We start from the raw sequence: 19,936 nt of genomic DNA on the forward strand, positions 1-19,936 counted from the left end.
TGGCAAAAACCAGGATGGGGACGCGGGTTTTTTTTTGCCATCCGGTGGCGTGCTCTCTCTACTCGCTGCTCAGTGTATACTAGAAATACAGAGGCGTGTAGCGAACGCTGAATGTCCTTTACTGTGAATAGAGAGGACTTGGCAGAGATGGGCAGTATGCTTTTGCCATACTTAGATGTGTCATTTGAACCCCTCCTCTGATTTTAGTAATATCTAGAAATATCTAGAAAGCGCAGGGCACCGTGATGGACCCTTTATATAAGTATGTGGTCTGCCTTCCAAGAACTTTGACTTCATTTAAGCGGATTAGGATGCCAAGAGAGTATAGCCAGCTAAAAAGGATGTGTTTGACTAGGGTCAGAGGATGGGTAGTATGGGCAGTGCGTGCTTTGGGAGCACAATTTAGGGCAGAGATAGATAGGGGAGGGGGTCTGGGCTGGGCTGGCCTTTAAAGGAAAAGCAGAAAGTGGGTGAGAGGATGAACAGTGGTGGGTGTAATGCAGCCCAGGCATGCAGGGTTTTCGGGTCGGGGACGGGCAGTGACCAGATTAGTCTAGTTGGAGCCTTAGAGAATTTGTGGGGGAATTAGGAGGAAACAAATCGTGTACTATAAAAGTAGGATAATGCTAGCCTGGGCTTTGAATGTTAGTTGGGTTTTTCCAGTGCATATTATTGGGAGCTGTTAAGAGTTTTTGAGGTGGGGAGTGATCTAATGAAACTGGTAATTTAGGAAATTAGTTTGATGGCTGTGCACAGGTTTTAAGGGAGTGGAGAGACCTGAAGCAGAGAAATTGGTTGGGACTTAGTCCTTCCTGACTGAACTAGGATGGTAGTAATTATGGTGCTAAAAAGGCCAAATGCAAATGAAAAAAATTGTTTTCCCTTTCCCCCACTCTATGCAAAATCCACTACCACATGGAAAAGATCCCTAAGTTTAGGTAAAGAAGCGGGAGTGGTGAGCATGGGCAGGTTACCTTTGTGGGCCTCCTTCAGGTCAGAATTTTTTTTTGTACTGGGGGTCCTTGGTGGCTTGGGTTAAAGCCTCTGCCTTTGGCTCAAGTCATGATTCCAGGGTCGTGGGATGGAGCCCCACATCGGGCTCTCTGCTCAGTAGGGAGCCTGCTTCCCCCTGTCTTTCTGCCTGCCTCTCTGCCTACTTGTGATCTGTCAAATAAATAAATAAAATCTTTAAAAAAATTTTTTTTTTGGTACTTAATTTGTTGCTAATAGGCTGTGCTTAGCTCCATATTGTCTCCAGTGTACAGAATTTGGAATTTTATTTTTATTTTTATTTTTTTTTATTAAAGATTTTATTTTTAAGTAATCGCTGCACCCGTTGTGGGGCTCAGACTCACAGCCTTGTTATCAAGAGTCGTGTGCTCTACTAACTGAGCTAGTTAGGCATCCCAGAATTTGGGATTTTTCTTTTTAAGATTTTGTTGATTTGACAGAGGGAGAGAGAGCACCAAGTAGGTAGAGCACCAGGTAGAGGGAGAGGGAGAAGTAGGCTCTCCGCTGAGCCAGGAGCTGGATGTGGGGCTCGATCCCAGGACTCTGGGATCATGACCTGAGCCGAAGGCAGCTGCTTAATCAGCTGAGCCACCCAGGCATCCCAGAATTTGGGATTTTAAAGAAAGCACCAGTTTTATATAACAGAGAGGTTTGTATGTTCTATCTACAATCCAGCTTTCTCTGCTTCTGTCCCATCGCTCTTTACTTTCACTGATAAAGTTCAGGGCATGGGTTGTTGAACAGCTAGCGTTTCAACATACTGTTGTTCTCAAAGAAGGAAATTCAGAAGATTCAAAGATAATGAGATTGACCATCTAGAAAACTCTACATTAAAAATTAGTGGTTGAGGGGCGCCTGGGTGGCTCAGTGGGTTGAGCCGCTACCTTCGGCTCAGGTCATGATCTCAGGGTTCTGGGATCGAGTCCCGCATCGGGCTCTCTGCTCAGCAGGGAGCCTGCTTCCTCCTGTCTCTCTCTGTCTGCCTCTCTGCCTACTTGTGATCTCTCTCTCAAATAAATAAATAAAAATCTTTAAAAAAAAATTAGTGGTTGAAGCTATTAGGAAAAATACAGTTCCAATCAAAGGGATCAAGGTATAGTTATAGGAAGGAAAGCTACCATCTGAAGCTACCCCATAGTCAAATCTTAAGGAAAGTAATACTACTGTACAAAGTATGTGTGTGTGTGTGTATACACACATGCATATATATATATATATATATATATATATTTTAAGATTTTATTTATTAGAGAGAGTGTGAGTGAGCAGGGGGAGCTGCAGGCTGCCTGATGTGGGACTCAATTCCAGGACTCTGGGATCATGACCTGAGCGAAAGGCAGATACTTAACTGACTGAGCCACCTAGGCATCCCAAAGTAGCGAGATGTAGTAACAGAGGTGGTTACAGGGCTGTTTACTGGGAGAGTTGAGATTTAACCCATGTCTGTCTGGAGCCAGAGCCTGAGCTCTTAACTGCAATACTACTTTGGCCAGTGTTGAGGCATTCACTCCTGTTCTAACTTTTTGAGAAAGAGATGTTCTTAAAGCATTTTCATAAGATTTATTCTTTTAAAAATCACCTTCATTGTCCTCTTTTTAGCTATATTGGATAAGTTGGGACTGTAATTATCTGAACTATTGGGGGAACCTAGAGGTTATAGCCCAGTCCCAGGCAACTACTTGGAACACCTGTGCATCGGTCTTCTCACTTTGCAGGCAGCTCTCTTTTGCATTTCTCTGTTCTCTGGGTGTAGGTAACAGTGGTATGGCAAATGGAGTAACTATTAAGATCCAGGTTTTTAAATTACTTTTTTTAATGGTACAAGCACTATGTATGTATGTATGTATGTATGTAAGCAAGCAAGCTCTACACCCACTGTAGGACTTGAACTACTGACCCTGAGATCGAGTGTCCCATGCTCTACTGAGCCAGCCAGGTGCCACCAGGCTTTTAAATTACTTTTAATCCGAAAAATATCTTTTAATGATCTAAAAGGAAAAAATGCCCATGAGTATCTTTAATTAGCATTAGCCCAAACCATACAAAGTAAAAAATTACATTCTGCCTTGCTGCCTTTAAGGTTAGGGTTGGGGATAATCTTACCAGGGAGTAGTGTGGGGAGCAGAATTTCAATGTATGTTTTCATAAGAATTGATTTCCTTTCTGTTTTTCCATTGGTATTTTAGATCTCCTAAAGAGGTAACCAGATAATCAGCCTGCCTTTCAGCCAGGGTGACAGGGGTAGATCTTCCAGGCATGCTGGGTGGAGGCTCGGGTAGGGCATTCCTACTTTGTTTTTCTTGAGTCAACCCTCACTCTTCTCTGTTCCTTTAACCATCATTTGAATATTTATTTTGTCGAGATCATTCATTACAGTGTACTGGGGGCGGATGCAAAGAGTCAGTGATAAATTCTGTCCTCAAGGTACTTTCAGTTAAAGAGTGATTCCACGCCTTTACTCAGGATCTTTTACTGAACAGCCTCATTTTTGCGTTGTTGCCTCTTTCAGTTTATTTTGAAAAGCAGCTCAGTATATTATTACAGTACTCTTTATTTTATTTATTTATTTTTTAAAGATTTTATTTATTTATTTGACAGAGAGAGATCACAAGTAGGCAGAGAGGCAGGCAAAGAGAGAGGAGGAAGCAGGCTCCCTGCTGAGCAGAGAGCCCGATGCGGGACTCGATCCCAGGACCCTGAGATCATGACCTGAGCTGAAGGCAGCGGCTTAACCCACTGAGCCACTCAGGCGCCCCTACTCTTTCTTTTAAAAGTGGGACTTAGAAATTGTTGTTGCATTAAAAGCTACAGAAGCTTTTATTTCCTGCAAAGAACTATGTAGTTTCCCTTTGTCTATTAAAAATGTGTAACTGGGGGCACCTGGGTGGCTCAGTAGGTTAAAGCCTCTGCCTTCGGCTCAGGCCATGATCCCAGAGTCCTGGGATCGAGCCCCGCATCGGCTCGATGCTCAGCAGGGAGCCTGCTTCCTCCTCTCTCTCTCTCCCTGCCTCTCTGCCTACTTGTGAGCTCTGTCTGTCAAATAAATAAATAAAATCTTAAAAAAAAAAAAAAATTGTAACTGTTTTTAAAAAAAAAAAAAAAGGTGGGACCCACAAGCTGCTCCCTGAGGGGAAGGTATCACACTCTGCCTGGCATATTTATTACATAAATTAATGAATGGTCTTTTTTCAAAACCAGTTTTCTCTGTGATTTCCCTAGTTTTGCAAATATTGCAGTTAATCATTTTCTCAGGTTAGCTTCAAAATTGGAGTAATCTTTGCATCTCTTTTTCTCTCGCTGTCTATTCTGAAGACCAAACTCTTGAGTCTTTCATCCTGAAGTTTTTTGGAGTAAACTTAATCTTCCATTATCCCCCTAGTTTAGACTATGATTATCTTCGCTGACATCTCACATCTATAAGTTCTGTATGTACATATATTTTAACTCTAGTATAATTAACATAAAGTGTTCTATTAGTTTCAAGTGTACATTATAGTGACTTAATAATTCTATATGTTGCTCAGTGCTCATAGTGATAAATGTACTTTTAAGCCCCTTCACCTATTTCACCCATTCTCCTCCCTCCTCCCCTCTGGCAACCACCAGTTCTTTCGATTTAAGAGTCTGTTTCTGGGTGCCTGGGTGGCTCAGTGGGTTAAGCCGCTGCCTTGGGCTCAGGTTATGATCTCAGGGTCCTGGGATTGAGTCCCGCATCCGGCTCTCTGCTCGGCGGGGAGCCTGCTTCCTCCTCTCTCTTTCTCTCTCTGCCTGCCTCTCTGCCTGCCTCCCTGCCTACTTGTGATCTCTGTCAAATAAATAAATAAAATTTAAAAAAAAAAAAGAGTCTGTTTCTTTGGTTGTCTCTTTTTTTCCTTCATTTGTTTTCTTAAATTCTACAAATGAGTGAAATTATATGGTATTTGCCTTTTGCTGGCTTATTTCACTTAGCATTATAATCTCTAGATATATCTATTATTGCTTACGGCAAGATTTCATTCTTTTTTATGGCTGAGTAATATTCCATTGTATGTATATACATGTATAAACCTTCTTTATCCATTCATCTGTGGATGGACACTTGAGTTGCTTCCATATCTTGGCTATTGGAAACAATGCTGCAATAAACATAGTGGTACATATATCACTGTAACTGATTTTTCTAGGCTCCTGTCTCCCTACTAGTTGATCCTTATCATCTGATTAATTCTAATATACCACTTTCCCCATGCCATTGTCTTGGGTTCTGCACTATTTAAAGATCAGGTCCAAACTTCTGGACCCAGCATTTAAGCATCTCATAAGCTGGCCCTAGCCTAACTTTTCAATCTAACTTTCCTCTTCTCAGTCATGTCCGTCAGTTTCTGATCTCTTGTACATGAGCTGTTCATTCCCAATTCTCAAATGCCCTCTGTCTTTTCTTTTAAATGACTAAATCTGTCATTCCTTTTTAGACCTTATTTAGGTCATTCAGTTGTATTTTCTTTTTCTAAACTTAAAGATTTATTTGAGATTTTGAAACATCCATTTGACATTTAACTGTATACTATGTCATATGTATATATATTTTTAAAGGTTTTATTTATTTATTTGACAGAGAGAGAGCAGAAGCAGGGGGAGTTGGAGAGGGAGGAGCAGAAGCAGGGGGAGTGGGAGAGGGAGGAGCAGAAGCAGGCTCCCAGGGAGCTGAGTGCAGGCCTTGATCCCAGGACCCTGGGATCATGACCTGAGCTGATGGCAGATGCTTAACCAACTGAGCCACCCTGATGGTCCCTCATATATTTTTTTTTTACTCTTAATATCATACATGGCAGAGTATATAGGATAAAGAAGAATAGCAAACACTTAGGTTAAGAAATAAACTTTTTATTAATTTATTAAAAAAAATTTTTTTTTTATTTTTAAGTAGGGGGCTTGAACTTACAACCCTGAGATCAAGACCTGAATTGAGGTCAAAATTCGGACCCTTAACCAACTGAGCCACCCGGGTGCCCAGGAAATAGAACATTTCCAGTAACTTTGAAGCTCTCTGTGTTCACCTCCCCAATTGCAACCTTCTCCCTCTTCTGGAGAGGTGGTGTTATCCTGTATTTGGATAATAATTCCCTTGGTGTTCTTTATACTTAATCAGTCTGAGTATATTTTTTTCTTTCATGAAGGTGAAAGTGTTTTTATTTTTAAATTTTTAATTTAAATTCAGTTAAGTTAGCATATACTGTATTATTAGTATCAGGGGTAGGATTTAGTGATTCATCAGTTGCATATAACACCCAGTGCTCATTACCTCAGGTGCCCTCCTTATTGCTTATCACCCAGTTACCCCATCCTCCTACCCACCTCCCCTCTAGTAACCCTCAGTTTGTTTCCTAGAGTTAAGAGTCTCTTATGGTTTGCTTCCCTCTCTGTTTCCATCTTATTTTATTTTTCCTTCCCTTTCCTTATGTTCATCTGTTTTATTTCTTAAATTGCACATGAGTAAAATCCTATGATATTTGTCTTTATCTTATTGACTTATTTTGCTTAGCATAATACCCACTAGTTCTATCCATGTCTTTGCATGGCAAGATTTCATTCTTTTTGATAGCTGAGTAATTTTCCATTGTATAAATATGCCACATCTTCTATGTCCATTCTTCTGTTGATGGACATCTGGGCTCTCTCCATATTTTGGCTATTGTGGACATTGCTATAAACATTGGGGGTGCATATGCCCCTTGGAATCAGTATGTTTGTATCCTTTGGATGGATAACTAGTAGTGCAATTGTTGGATTGTAGGGTAATTCTTTTCTTTTCTTTTTTTTTTTTTTTAAGATTTTAATTATTTATTTGACAGAGATCAGAAGTAGGCAGAGAGGCAGGCAGATAGAGAGGGAGAAGCAGGCTCCCCACCGAGCAGAGAGCCCGAGGTGGGACTCGATCCCAGGACCCTGAGATCATGACCTGAGCCAAAGGCAGAGGCTTAACCCACTGAGCCACCCAGGCATCCCTCTTTTTAACTTTGAGGAACCGCCATACTGTTTTCCACAATGGTTGCACCAGTTTGAATTCCCACCAATAGTGTGAGAGAGTTCCCCTTTCTCTGCATCCTCACCAACACCTGTCGTTTCTCACCTTGTTGATTTTAGCCTTTCTGACAGGTTTGAGGTGGTACGTCATTGTGGTTTTGATTTGTACTTCCCTAATGGCGGTGATGTTGAGCATATTTCCATTTGTCTGTTGGCCATTTGTATGTCGTCTTTGGCAAAGTATCTGCTTATGTCGTCTTCCCATTTCTTTCTTTTTTTTTTTTAATATTTTTATTTATTTATTTGACAGAGAGAGAGATCACAAGCAGGCAGAGAGGCAGGCAGAGAGAGAGAGGGGGAAGCAGGCTCCCTGCTGAGCAGAGAGCCCGATACGGGACTCGATCCCAGGACCCTGGGATCATGACCTGAACTGAGCCACCCAGGCGCCCCGTCTTCCCATTTCTCTTTCTTTCTTTCTTTCTTTTTTTTTTTTTTTAAAAGATTTTATTTATTTATTTGACAGAGAGAGAGATCACAAGTAGGCAGAGAGGAAGGCAGAGAGAGAGAGGAGGAAGCAGGCTCCCTGCTGAGCAGAGAGCCCGATGCGGGACTCGATCCCAGGACCCTGAGATCATGACCCGAGCTGAAGGCAGCGGCCCAACCCACTGAGCCACCCAGGCGCCCTCCGTCTTCCCATTTCTTGACTGGAATTTTGCTTTTTGGGTGTTGAGCTTGATAAGTTCTTTATAGATTCTAGATGCTAGCCCTTTATCTGATAAGTCATTTGCAAATACCTTCTCCCATTCCATAGGTTGCCTTTTAGTTTTGTTAACTGTTTCCTTTGCTGTGCTAAAGCTTTTTTTTTTTTTTTTTTTTTAAAGATTTTATTTATTAATTTGACAGAGAGAAATCACAAGTAGACGGAGAGGCGGCCAGAGAGAGAGAGAGAGAGAGAGGGAAGCAGGCTCCCTGCTGAGCAGAGAGCCTGATGCGGGACTCGATCCCAGGACCCTGAGATCATGACCTGAGCCGAAGGCAGCGGCTTAACCCACTGAGCCACCCAGGCGCCCCTGTGCTAAAGCTTTTTATCCTGATGAAGTCCCAATAGTTTATTTTTTTTTTGTTTGTTTCCCTTGCCTTTGGAGACATGTCTAGAAAGAAGTTGCTGCAGCCAAGGTCAGAGAGGTTGCTGCCTGTGTTCTTCTCCAGGATTTTTATGGTTTCCTGTCTCATGTTTAGGTCTTTCATCCATTTTGAATTTATTTTTGCGTATGGTTTAAGAAAGTGGTCCAGCTTCATTCTTTTGCATGTTGCTGTTCAGTTTTCCCAGCGCCATTTGTTGAAGAAACTGTCTTTTCTCCACTGGATTTTCTTTCCTGCTTTGTCAAAGATTAGTTGGCCATAGAGTTGACATCCATTTCTGGATTTTCTATTCTGTTCCATTGACCTATGTATCTGCTTTGTGCCAGTACCCTACTGTCTTATTGATTATAGCTTTGTAATACAGCTTGAACCCTGGAATTGTGATGCCTCCAGCTTTGGGGTTTTTTTGGTCAACATTACTTAGGCTATTCAGTATCTTTTATGGTTCCATACAAATTTTAGGATTATTTGTTCCAGTTCTGTGAAAAATGCGGATAGTATTTTGATAGGGATTGCACTGAATATGTAGATTGCTTTGGGTAGCATAGACATTTTAGCAATATTTCTTCTTCCAATCCATGAGTATGGAATGTTTTTCCATTTCTTTGTGTCTTCCTCCATTTCTTTCATAAATGTTCTATAGTTTTCAGGGCATAGATCCTTTACCTCTTTGGTTAGATTTATTCCTAGGTATCTTATAGTTTTTGGTGTAATTGTAAATGGGATCGATTCCTTGATTTCTCTTCTGCTTCAGTGTTAGCTTATAGAAATGCAACTGACTTCTGTGCATTGATTTTATATCCTGAGACTTTCCTGAATTCCTGTATCAGTTCTAGCAATTTTTTGGCAGAGTCTTTCAGGTTTTCTATGTAGAGTATCATGTTGTCTACAAATAGTGAAAGTTTGACTTCTTTGTCAATTTGGATGCCTTTTATTTCTTTTTGTTGTCTGGTTGTGGAGTCTAGGACTTCCAGTACCATAATGAACAATAGTAGTGAGAGTGGGCATCCTTGTCATGTTCCTGACTTTTGGGGAAAGCTTTGTTTCTCCTCATTGAGGATGATACTCACTGTGGATCTTTCATATATGGCTTTTATGATACTGAGGTCCGTTCCCTCTATCCCTGCATGGCAAAGAGTTCTTATCAATAAAGGATGCTGTAGGTGGCGACTGGGTGGCTCAGTGGGCTAAGCCTCTGCCTTCAGCTTAGGTCATGATCTAAGAGTCCTTGGATCGAGCCCCACGTCGGGCTTTGTGCTCAGCAGGGAGCCTGCTTTCCCCTTTCTCTCTCTGCCTACTTGTGATCTCCCTCTCTCTGTCAAATAAATAAATAAAATATTAAAAAAAAAAAAAGGATGCTGTATTTTGTCATATGCTTTTTTCTGCATCTTTGAGAGGATCATATAGTTCTTGTCCTTTCTTTTATTAATGTGGTGTAACACACCGATTGATTTGCAGTTGTTGAACCACCCCTGCAGCCCAGGAATAAATCACGCTTGCTTGTGGTGAATAATCCTTTAATGTACTGTTGGATCCTATTAGCTGATATCTTGGTGAGAATTTTTGCATCCATATTCAACAGGGATATTGGTCTGTAATTCTCCTTTTTTTTTTTTTTTTTTTTTTTTTTTTTTTTTTTTTTTTTTTTTTAAGATTTATTTATTTATTTATTTGACAGAGAGAAACCACAAGTAGGCAGAGAGAGAGAGAGGAGGAAGCAGGCTCCCCGCTGAGCAGAGAGCCCGATGCGGGACTCGATCCCAGGACCCTGAGATCATGACCCGAGCCGAAGGCAGCGGCTTAACCACTGAGCCACCCAGGCGCCCTAATTCTCCTTTTTAATGGGGTCTTTTTCTGGTGTGGGATCAAGGTGATGCTGGCTTCATAGAATGAGCTTGGAAATTTCCCTTCCATTGCTATTTTTGGGAACAATTTTAGAAGAATAGTTGTTAATTCTTCTTTAAATGTTTAGTAGAATTCCCTTGGGAAACCATCTGACCCTGGACTTTTGTTTGTTGGGAGATTTTTGATTACTGTTTCAATTTCTTTGCTTGTTATGGGTCTGTTCAGGTTTTCTGTTTTTTCCTGTTTCAGTTTTGATCATTGATATGTTCCTAGGAATTTATGCATTTCTTCCAGATTACCTAATTTGTTGGCATATGCTTGCTCACAATAATCTCATATAATTTTATTTCTTTGGTGTTAGTTGTGATGTCTCCTTTTTCATTCATGATTTTATTTGTTTGGGTCCTTTCTCTTTTCTTTTTCTAAGTCTGGCTAGGGATTTATCAATCTTAAGGAACGGATTCCTAGTTCCATTGATGTGATTTACTGCATTTATGATTTCTATGTTGTTGATTTCTGCTCTCATCTTTATTATTCTCTTCTGCTGCTGGATTTAGGCTTTATTTGCTGTTCTTTTTCCAGCTCCTTTAGGTCTTTAGGTGTAAGATTAGCTTGTGCGTTTGAGACTTCTTGTTTCTTGAGGAAGTGATTAAGTACCCCCCCCCCCCCCCCCCCGCCCCTTGCCAGCTGAAAGTTGTTATATTTATTACTTAACCAACCTCCTGGTGTAGAGGTGTAGTGACAGAAAAATCATTTCCCTGATAAAACATATCTGTTGGCCAGGTAGGAAGGATGTTTACAGGAGTAATAGGATAGGAACACATGACTTTCATCCCCCTTAAATATGTGTGCCAATTACATGTGTCATCTCATGATGTGTGATACCTTATGGATCCAACTTGGTTCTTCTCTACCACCTCCTCTTGGCTATGTACCTGATTTTATTACCAGTTTTCATCTGAATCCGCTGGGGAAATGGGATGATTCTGCTTTTGTTTCTTGGCCAGAAATCACTTGATTCTGAAAGTCTTGTGAGAAGACATGGTGAGGAACGGTCAGCCACACACCCAGGATGGTGGCAAAAAGGAGCAAAAATAGAAGTGAATATATTCTTAAACAGTGTACTTTTTTAGTTTTTTCTGCTTTTGATCTTCATGGAAATTTTCTTCTCTGAGTTACTTTTTTTTTCACTTAGCCTTGTTTTGGGACTCACATAGATATATGCGTTCACTGCTGAATGGCAGTCTTAATTTTCTGTTTTATTGTTGATGGAGATTTGGATTGTTTCACTTTTTTTTTTTTTTTCCTCCTATCACAAATAATCCATGTTGTTGGCTTGCCCTAGTACCCACTCTTAGGACATCTTCTCTGCCTACACTCAAGTAGGGTTCTCATTCAATCACATTGCTTTAAATATTATTTATATATGCTTTGTCCATTCTGTAGCCATGAGGTTCTTATTTAAATGTAAATTAATGAAAATTAAAAATTCAGTTTTTCCATCACCCTAGCTGCATTTCAAGTCACATGTAGCTCATGGCTATCATATGAGGCAGAGCAATTACAGAGCAATTATCATCACTAATGTTTTGTGAAACCCACCTGATCTATATTCCAATAGTTCCCAAATGTACCTCTCTCCCCTGAATTTCAGATTTGGGTAATAAATTTCCTACTTATAATTTCCTTTGGATGACCAATATATATATATATTTTTTTTTTTTTAAGATTTTTTATTTATTTATTTGACAGAGAGAAATCACAAGTAGATGGAGAGGCAGGCAGAGAGAGAGAGAGAGGGAAGCAGGCTCCCTGCTGAGCAGAGAGCCCAATGCGGGACTCGATCCCAGGACCCCGAGATCATGACCTGAGCGGAAGGCAGCGGCTTAACCCACTGAGCCACCCAGGCGCCCCTGACCAATATATATCTTAAACTTATCATGTTCAAAACCTGCTCCTGCTCCTCCCACCATCTTCTCCCCCATCTCAGTGATTAATATCACTATTCTTATACTTGTTTAAGTTAAAAACTTGGAGTCATCCATAACTCCTTTTTTGTTTTCATATCCTTCATTAGTCAGCATATGCATTCAGATTTGGACCGCTTCTGCCTGCCACCACCCTAGTTCTAATCACACTCTTACCAAAATATTGTAATAGCCTCTTAATCAGTTTCCTTGCTTCTGCACTTGCCTCTGTCTGTGTAGCTTTCTTTTCTCACCATAGGTAGCATGATCTTTTTGAAATCCAAATCCTATATCTTTGCTAGTGAATGCTTAAAACCTTGTGGTTGATCCCCATTTTGCTCATATTTAAAGACAAAATCCTTATAATAGCCAGGAAGGCCCTGTGGGACCTGGCCTCACCTCACCTCTCTGATCTTGATTCCAAAATAATCACTCTCACCCCATTCTAGTCACACTGGTCTATTTACTTGACTCAGTCTTAGATTATTTGCGCTGGTTTCCCTCTGCTCAGAATGCTCTTTTACCAGTGATTGATAGAGAGGGTTTCACAGAGAGCATAGGGTTTGAGCAAATGTCTTTGAAGGAAATAAAAAATTTGGATGAGCAGAGAAGGGGAAGAGAGGATATTTTAGAAGGAATAGTGTTAGCAAAAGCTCAGAAGTAGAAAAATTTGCAATATAATCAAGGGACAGTAGATTTTAACCTATAGGAAGTAGAGAATCTCTGATTCTCTTTTGAGCAGTACAGTCACATATGAAAACTTTTTTTTTTTTTTTTTTTTTTTTGATGATATATCTAGCTGTTTTTCGGAAGCACAGTTAAATGCAGGCAGAGATAAAGGATAAAGAAGTTTATATAACAAGAACAGTGTCTGCAGAGGGTGTCTGTGAAAGAAGATTTCAGCAGCTTTGATTGAGTATGGGGGGAGATGGAAGAATCCAAGAGGCCTAAGGTCTTGGTCCTGAGTGACTTTCAGATGAGTGCCGAGATGAGATGTGACTAGGAGGGCCACCAGGGTAGGGAAGGCTCTTGAGATTCACCTTCAGGCAGAGGAAAGAAGTCCAGTTATGTGAGATGTTGGCCTTGGCAGGTGGGGGGCTGGTGTTCTAAAGTCATACCAAGAACAGGTTGGTCAGGTGCAGTAGTGGGGCAGTCTTGTAGACACTGTTAACCATCTTGTAGTTAGCTGTTAACCATCAGGAAGGCAGGTGACTCAGGGTCCCTCAGGGCAGTGGACAAGACTGAGCAGTCCTTAAATACTCAGAACCAAAATGGTGATCCAGCTTGCAGATTGTAGTTAAGGAAAGAATTTAGTTTAAAGTTCAGAGCCTGGTTGATGAGTCTTGAACAGGACTGTCTAAAATTTCCACTGTTTAAGGATAGGAAATGGGTCCAGAACCTAGAACAAGACTAAGCTGCAGTGAAGGCTAAGTAGACTCAGCTGTGAGGCTCTTGGTGTTGCTGTTAATGTGAACCATAAAAGATGTAGTAGCTCACATTTATTGAATGCCTGTTGTGTGTTTTGCCTTATATTTGGAGCTTCCCCTATGTTTTTACCTCTGAGAGAGGTATTGTGGTTCTTTTCTTCATTTCAGATGAGGAGAATGAGGCTCAAAGAGGTCAGCTTGCTCAGGTATACACTAGTGAGTGACTTAGCCAGAAGTGAATCCAAATGGGCTCACTCAAGAACTTTATTTTATTTTATTTATTTTATTTTTTTAAGATTTTATTTATGTATTTGACAGACAGAAGTCACAAGTAGGCAGACAGGGAAGCAGAGAGAGAAGGGGAAGCAGGCTCCCTGCTGAGCAGAGAGCCTGATGCGGGGCTCGATCCTAGGACCCTGGGATCATGACCTGAGCCGAAGGTAGAGGCCTTAACCCACTGAGCCACCCAGGTAACCCAAGAACTTTATATTTTTTACCTCCTTAGAGATAGCTTGGCATCTGTAGTGGAGATGGTGAAGTCAGAACAAGGAGGCTTTGGAAGGGATAGATGTGGTGTATGGTGAGTTGGTAATAGTGAATCTGGAGCTATTGCTGAGTAGCTAATGGAAAGTTTGAAGCATTTGAAATACGGCTGGACCTTGACAAAAAGGTCTGAGCTGATTTCCTACATCAGATAGTTGTGTGTAGAGATGATAGTCGAAGACACTGAGATGGGTTGGTATCTGGGAAATACCTGTGTAGACATACAGAGGGCCCAAGTTACACCCTGAGGAATGCTGACATTTAAGGATGTCAAGACTTGGCGAGGTTGGGGGTTAGAGAGGCAGAAGATAATATCAGAAGCAGAATGATTAGAAGTGTCCAGCCAAAGAGGTTTGTTTTGTTTTGTTTTTAAGATTTTATTTATTTATGGGGTGCCTGGATGGCTCAGTCAGTTGAGTGTCTGCCTTTGGCTCTGGTCATGATCCCAGGGTCCTCCTTGCTCAGTGGGGAGCTTCCTTGTCCCTCTGCCTCCTGCTCCCCCTGCTTGTACTCCCTCTCTCTCATAAATAAAATCTTAAGAAAAAAAGTTTTGAGAGAGAAATAGAAACAGGAGCGGTACAGTGGTGGGATGGGGAGGAGGAGGAGAAGGAGAAGCAGACTCCCCACTGGGCAAGGAGCCCGACTTGGGGCTCGATACCAGAACCTAGAGATCATGAGCTGAAGGCAGATGCCCAACTACTGAGACACCTAGGTTCCCCCAGCCAGAGAGGTTTTAAGCAGACTGGGGCCTTGGGAAAGATGAGAGACCATTTCATTGGTAACCTGCAAATAAAGGGGAAGGAATAGAAGCCAAGTTTCATGGGGCCCTAGAGAGTGACTTTGAAAAAATGTTGGTATTGAGTTGGAGAAAATAGGTAGTAGCTGGAAAGAGCAGGGTTGAGCAGAAGTATGGAAGCCACCTTAGTACTGGTGGCTAAGAGGAAGAAGCTAGTGGAGGAGAATAATTCTGAAGGGAAGGCCTGGAGAAAGTGGGTTTGAAGATATAGGTGAAGAGGGTAACATTGGAAGAATAAAGATTTATTTAAGATAGGTATTGATTTAAAAGGGCAGTTGCTTATAAAGAGTTTAAAAAAGGTAAGTGATCCTTAAAACTCAGGGCCTCAGTTTCCTCATTTGAAGAAGGGACCCTTCTAGCTCTAAGTTCTCACATTTTTCTCTATGCTGTTAATACCAGCAGCTGGGAAAAAAAAAAAAAAAAAAAAAAAAGTTTGGATTTTTAAGGAATGCTCCCAGGGTCTAGTATGGAGAATGGGTTCCAGTTCATTTAACATGGTGATTCTTTGTCCAACTCTACAGGCTATTTTAGGATCTCTAGAGTTCTATTTGTAGCCAGAACCTCTGAAGAAGGAAGGGTCCCATATAGTGGTATTGCTGGCACCTAGCACAGTGTCTGGCACATAGTAAGAGTTTAATGTTTGTTGGATGAATTTGTCCAGAGACATGGACTCCTGGAAGTAGTGAGAGCCCTAGTCATAAACTCGATTTAGTTTTTGTTCACAGTTAGTGTAGCTAGTAAGTAGTATTGTGTGTCTGTTCCTATTATAAGGATATTAGGGGTAGGAATGTGTTTGAAAGATTTCTTGTGTTTCTGAGTTATTCTTAGGAGCTAAGGCGGTTTGAAAAGGGATCAGACATAAAGGAAAGGACAGTGTGGTGGAAAAGAGCTCTTCATTACAAAGGCTTACTTCTACTGGATTCTAGTCTTGTTTTTGTTTTCATAGAAAATTGTTTTTATTTAACATTTTGGAAATCCCACTGTGATTACTTTTATTACTATTCACTTAGCGTTAGTTTTCATTTTATTTGTGTTTAATTAGAAATGGATTTTTTTTTAAAGATTTTATTTATTTGACAGAGAGAGATTAGCAGAGGGAGAAGTAGATTCCCCACTGGCAGAGAGCCCAATGTGGGACTTGATCCCAGGACCCTGGAATCATGACCTGAGCCAAAGGCAGACTCCTAGCTGACTGAGCCACCCAGGCATTCCAAGATCTACTTTTACATGAATTATAAATCAAAAGTAAAAATTACTGTTCAACTAGTATGTGTCAGCATTAATTTAAGTGCTGTGGATATAAGAATAAACAAGAGACAAAAATCCCCATCCTTCTAGTGGGGAAGACAGATGATCAGATAAGTAAAGCAAATGTTTATTTGTTTTAAAGTAACATGGAATTGAGTGCATTTAAAATCCTGATAGTTAATTTTATAGAATTGAAGAGCTTTAGATTTAGTAAACTCTGGAGTAAAGCAGTAGCTTACTCCTAGCATTATAAAGAAATAAAGCATTTCATATAAGTGAAACCATGTGTTAGTGTAAGAGTCATTTGCTGTATATTCTACATTTTTTAAATGTTTGAGGTGAAGTTTTAAAATTTATTATGTATAGTTTTAGACTTTGAATCAGAGTATAATAGTATGCTAGAGTATAATTTAACATTTTATTATTCAAATCTTTTTTTAGGTATGGTTGACCCACCATGTTACATTAGTTTCAGTTGTACAACACAGCGATTGGACAAGTCTATACCTTATACTCTGCTAACCATAGTGTTGCTACTGTCTGTCACTGTACGACACAATGCTATACCATTGACTATATTCCCTTTCATCTCCGTGACTTGTTCATTCCATAGCTGGAAGTCTGTTTCCCCTACTCTCCTTCACCCATTTTGCCCATCACCTGACATGCCTTCCCTCTGGCAGTCATCAGTTCTCTATATTTATGGGTCTGTTTCTGCTGGCTGTTTGTTTTTAGATACCACATATAAATGAAATCATATATTTGTTTTTCTCTGACTTATTTTCACTTAGCATAATGCCATCAGGGTCTATCCATGTTGTTGCAAATGGCAAAATCTTATTCTTTTTTATGGTTGAGTAATATTTCATTAAATTCCACATATATATACACACATCATCTTTTGATTGTTTCCATAACTTGGCTATTGTAAATAATGCTGCAATGAACATGGGAGTATTTATATCTTTTTTTGGTGTGGGGTGTGTATATGTGTTTATCTTTTTATTATTCTCTTTGAGTAACTAATCAGTACTAGAATTACTGAATCATATGGTATTTCTATTTTTTTTTTAAGATTTTATTTATTTATTTGACAGAGAGAGATCACAAGTAGGCAGAGAGGCAGGCAGAGAGAGAGGAAGGGAAGCAAACTCCCTGCTGAGCAGAGAGCCTGATGCGGGGCTTGATCCCAGGACTCTGGGATCATGACCTGAGCTGAAGGCAGAGGCTTTACCCACTGAGCCACCCAGGCGCCCCGGTATTTCTATTTTTAATTTTTTGAGGAAACTTACATACTGTTTTCCACAGTGGCTGCACTGATTTACATTCCTAACAACAGTGCATGAGGGTTCCTTTTTCTCTACATCCTCACCAACACTTAATTCATTTTTTTGAACACTTAATTCTTTTTGATTATAGACATTCTTTTTTAAAAAAATATTTATTTATTTACTTGAGCGAGAAACAGTGAGAGAGAGCATGAGTGAGGAGAAGGGCAGAGAGAGAAGCAGACTCCCCATGGAGCTATGAGCCCGATGCGGGACTCGATCCCAGGACTCTGGGATCAGGACCTGAGCTGAAGGCAGTTGTCCCACCAACTGAGCCACCCAGGCGTCCCTTGATTTTAGGCATTCTGACAGATCTGAGATGCTGTCCCATTGTGGGTTTTTTATTTTATTTATTTTTATTTTTATTTTAAAGATTTTTATTTATTTATTTGACAGAGAGATCACAAGTAAGCAGAGAGGCAGGCAGAGAGAGAGGGGGAAGGAGGCTCCCCACTGAGTAGAGAACCCAATGTGGTACTCAATTCCAGGACCCCGGGATCATGACCTGAGCCGAAGGCAGAGGCTTTAACCCACTGAGACACCCAGGTGCCCACATTGTGGGTTTTTAAAAATTTAATTTAACTTAAGATTTTATTTAATTATTTGACAGAGAGACAGTGAGAGAGGGAACACAAGGAGTGGGAGTGGGAGAGGGAGAAGCAGACTTACCACTGAGTAGGCAGCCAGATGCAGGGCTTGATCCCAGGACCCTGGGATCATGACCTGAGCTGAAGGCAGATGCTTAACGACTGAGCCACCCAGGCTCCCCTCCCCTTTCTTTTTTTATTTTAGAGAGAAGGAGAGACAGCAGGGAAAGGGGCAGAGGAAGAGAAAGACTCCCTGCTGAGCACATAGTTGATGTGGGGGTTGATCATGACATGAGCTGAAATCAAAAGCCAGATGCTTAACTGACTGTGCCCCCCAGGCACCCCTCACTGTGGATTTTTTAAAAGATTATTTGTTTATTTGAGAGAGAGAGAGAACATGCACAAGAGGGAAAAGCAGACTCTCCGTTGAACAGGGAGCCTGATGCAGGGCTTGATCCCAGTACTCTGGGATCATGACCTGAGCCAAAGGCAGATACTTACCAACTGAGCCACTGAGGCACCCCCTAATTGTGGTTTTTGATTTTCATTTCTTTGCTGGTTAGTAATGTTGAGACTCTCTTCATCTGTTATGTCTCCTTTGGAAAAATGTCTGCTTAGTTCTCTGCCCATCTTTAAATTGTGTATTTGGTTTTTTGGTGTTGAGTTGTATAACTTCATATTTTGTGTATATATATATATATATATTTAAATTTTTGTTTGTTTGTCAGAGAGAGAGCACAAGCAAGGGGAGTGGCAGCCAGGAGAAGTAGGCTCCCTACTGAGCAAGGAGCCCGATGTGGGACTCCATTCCAGGACCCTGGGATAATGACCTGAACCAAAGGCAAGGGCTTAATCAACTGAGCTACCCAGGCATCCCTATATTTTGCATATTAACTCTTTATTGGACATATCATCTGTGAATATCTTCTCTTCAATAGGTTGCCTTATATTTTATTTATAGTTTCCTTTGCTCTGCAAAGGTTTTTATTTCGGGGTAGTTTTTTTTTTTTTTTTTTTTTTTTTAAGATTTTATTTATTTATTTATTTGACAGAGAGAAATCACAGTAGATGGAGAGGCAGACAGAGAGAGACAGAGGGAAGCAGGCTCCCCGCTGAGCAGAGAGCCTGATGCGGGACTCGATCCCAGCACCCTGAGACCATGACCTGAGCCGAAGGCAGCGGCTCAAACCACTGAGCCACCCAGGCGCCCCTCGGGGTAGTTCTAATAGTTTATTTTTCCTTTTATTGCCTTTGCTTGAGGAGACATAGCTAGAAAAACATTGCTAAGGCCAATGTTCATGAGATTATTCCCTATATTTTCTTCTAGGAGTTTCATGGTTTCAGGTCACACATTTAGGTTTTTAACTCACTTTGAGTTTATTTTTGTGTGTGGTGTAAGACAGTGGTCCACTTTCATTCTTTTGCATGTAGCTGTCCAGTTTTCCCAACACTGTTTGTTGAAGAGACTGTCTTTTCCCTGTTGTATATTCTTGCCTCCTTTGTTGTAGATTAATTGACCATTGTAAGTAAGCATAGGTTTACTTCCGGGCTCTCTCTTCTGCCCCATTGATCTGTGTGTGTGTTATTGTGCCAGTACTATACTGTTTTGATTGTTACAACTTTGTAGTATATCTTGAGATCTGGAATTGTGATACCACCAGCTTTTTCTTTCTCAAGATTGCTTTGCTGTTTTGGGTCTTTTGTGGTTCCATACGAATTTTAATATTATTTGTTCTGGTTCTGTGAAAAATACTATTGGTATTTTCATGGGTTTACATTGAATTTGTGGACTGTTCTCTTTCTGCCATCTCATTATTAGTGTTGCTGTGTCTAGGACTTCTGGTACTAATTGAATAAAAGAGGCAAAAGTGGACATTCTAGTCTTATTCCTGATCTTAGAGGAAAAGCTCAGTTTTTCACCATTGTATATGATGTTAGCTGAGGGCTTTTCATATATGGCCTTTATTATGTTGAGGTATCTTCCTACTAAGTCCACTTTGTTGAGAGTTTTTATTATAAATAGGCTGAATTTTTGTCA

General features: G+C 40.6%; 1 protein-coding gene across 4 annotated transcripts in view; it reads left to right on the forward strand.

The window, feature by feature from the left end:
- The window catches only part of IDE (insulin degrading enzyme), a 131,134-nt gene that overhangs the window by 14,731 nt on the left and 96,467 nt on the right, over nt 1-19,936 (forward strand). The window lies entirely within an intron of this gene.

Source organism: Mustela lutreola, chromosome 4, assembly GCF_030435805.1.
Source record: "Mustela lutreola isolate mMusLut2 chromosome 4, mMusLut2.pri, whole genome shotgun sequence".
Taxonomy (NCBI): Eukaryota; Metazoa; Chordata; class Mammalia; order Carnivora; family Mustelidae; genus Mustela; species Mustela lutreola.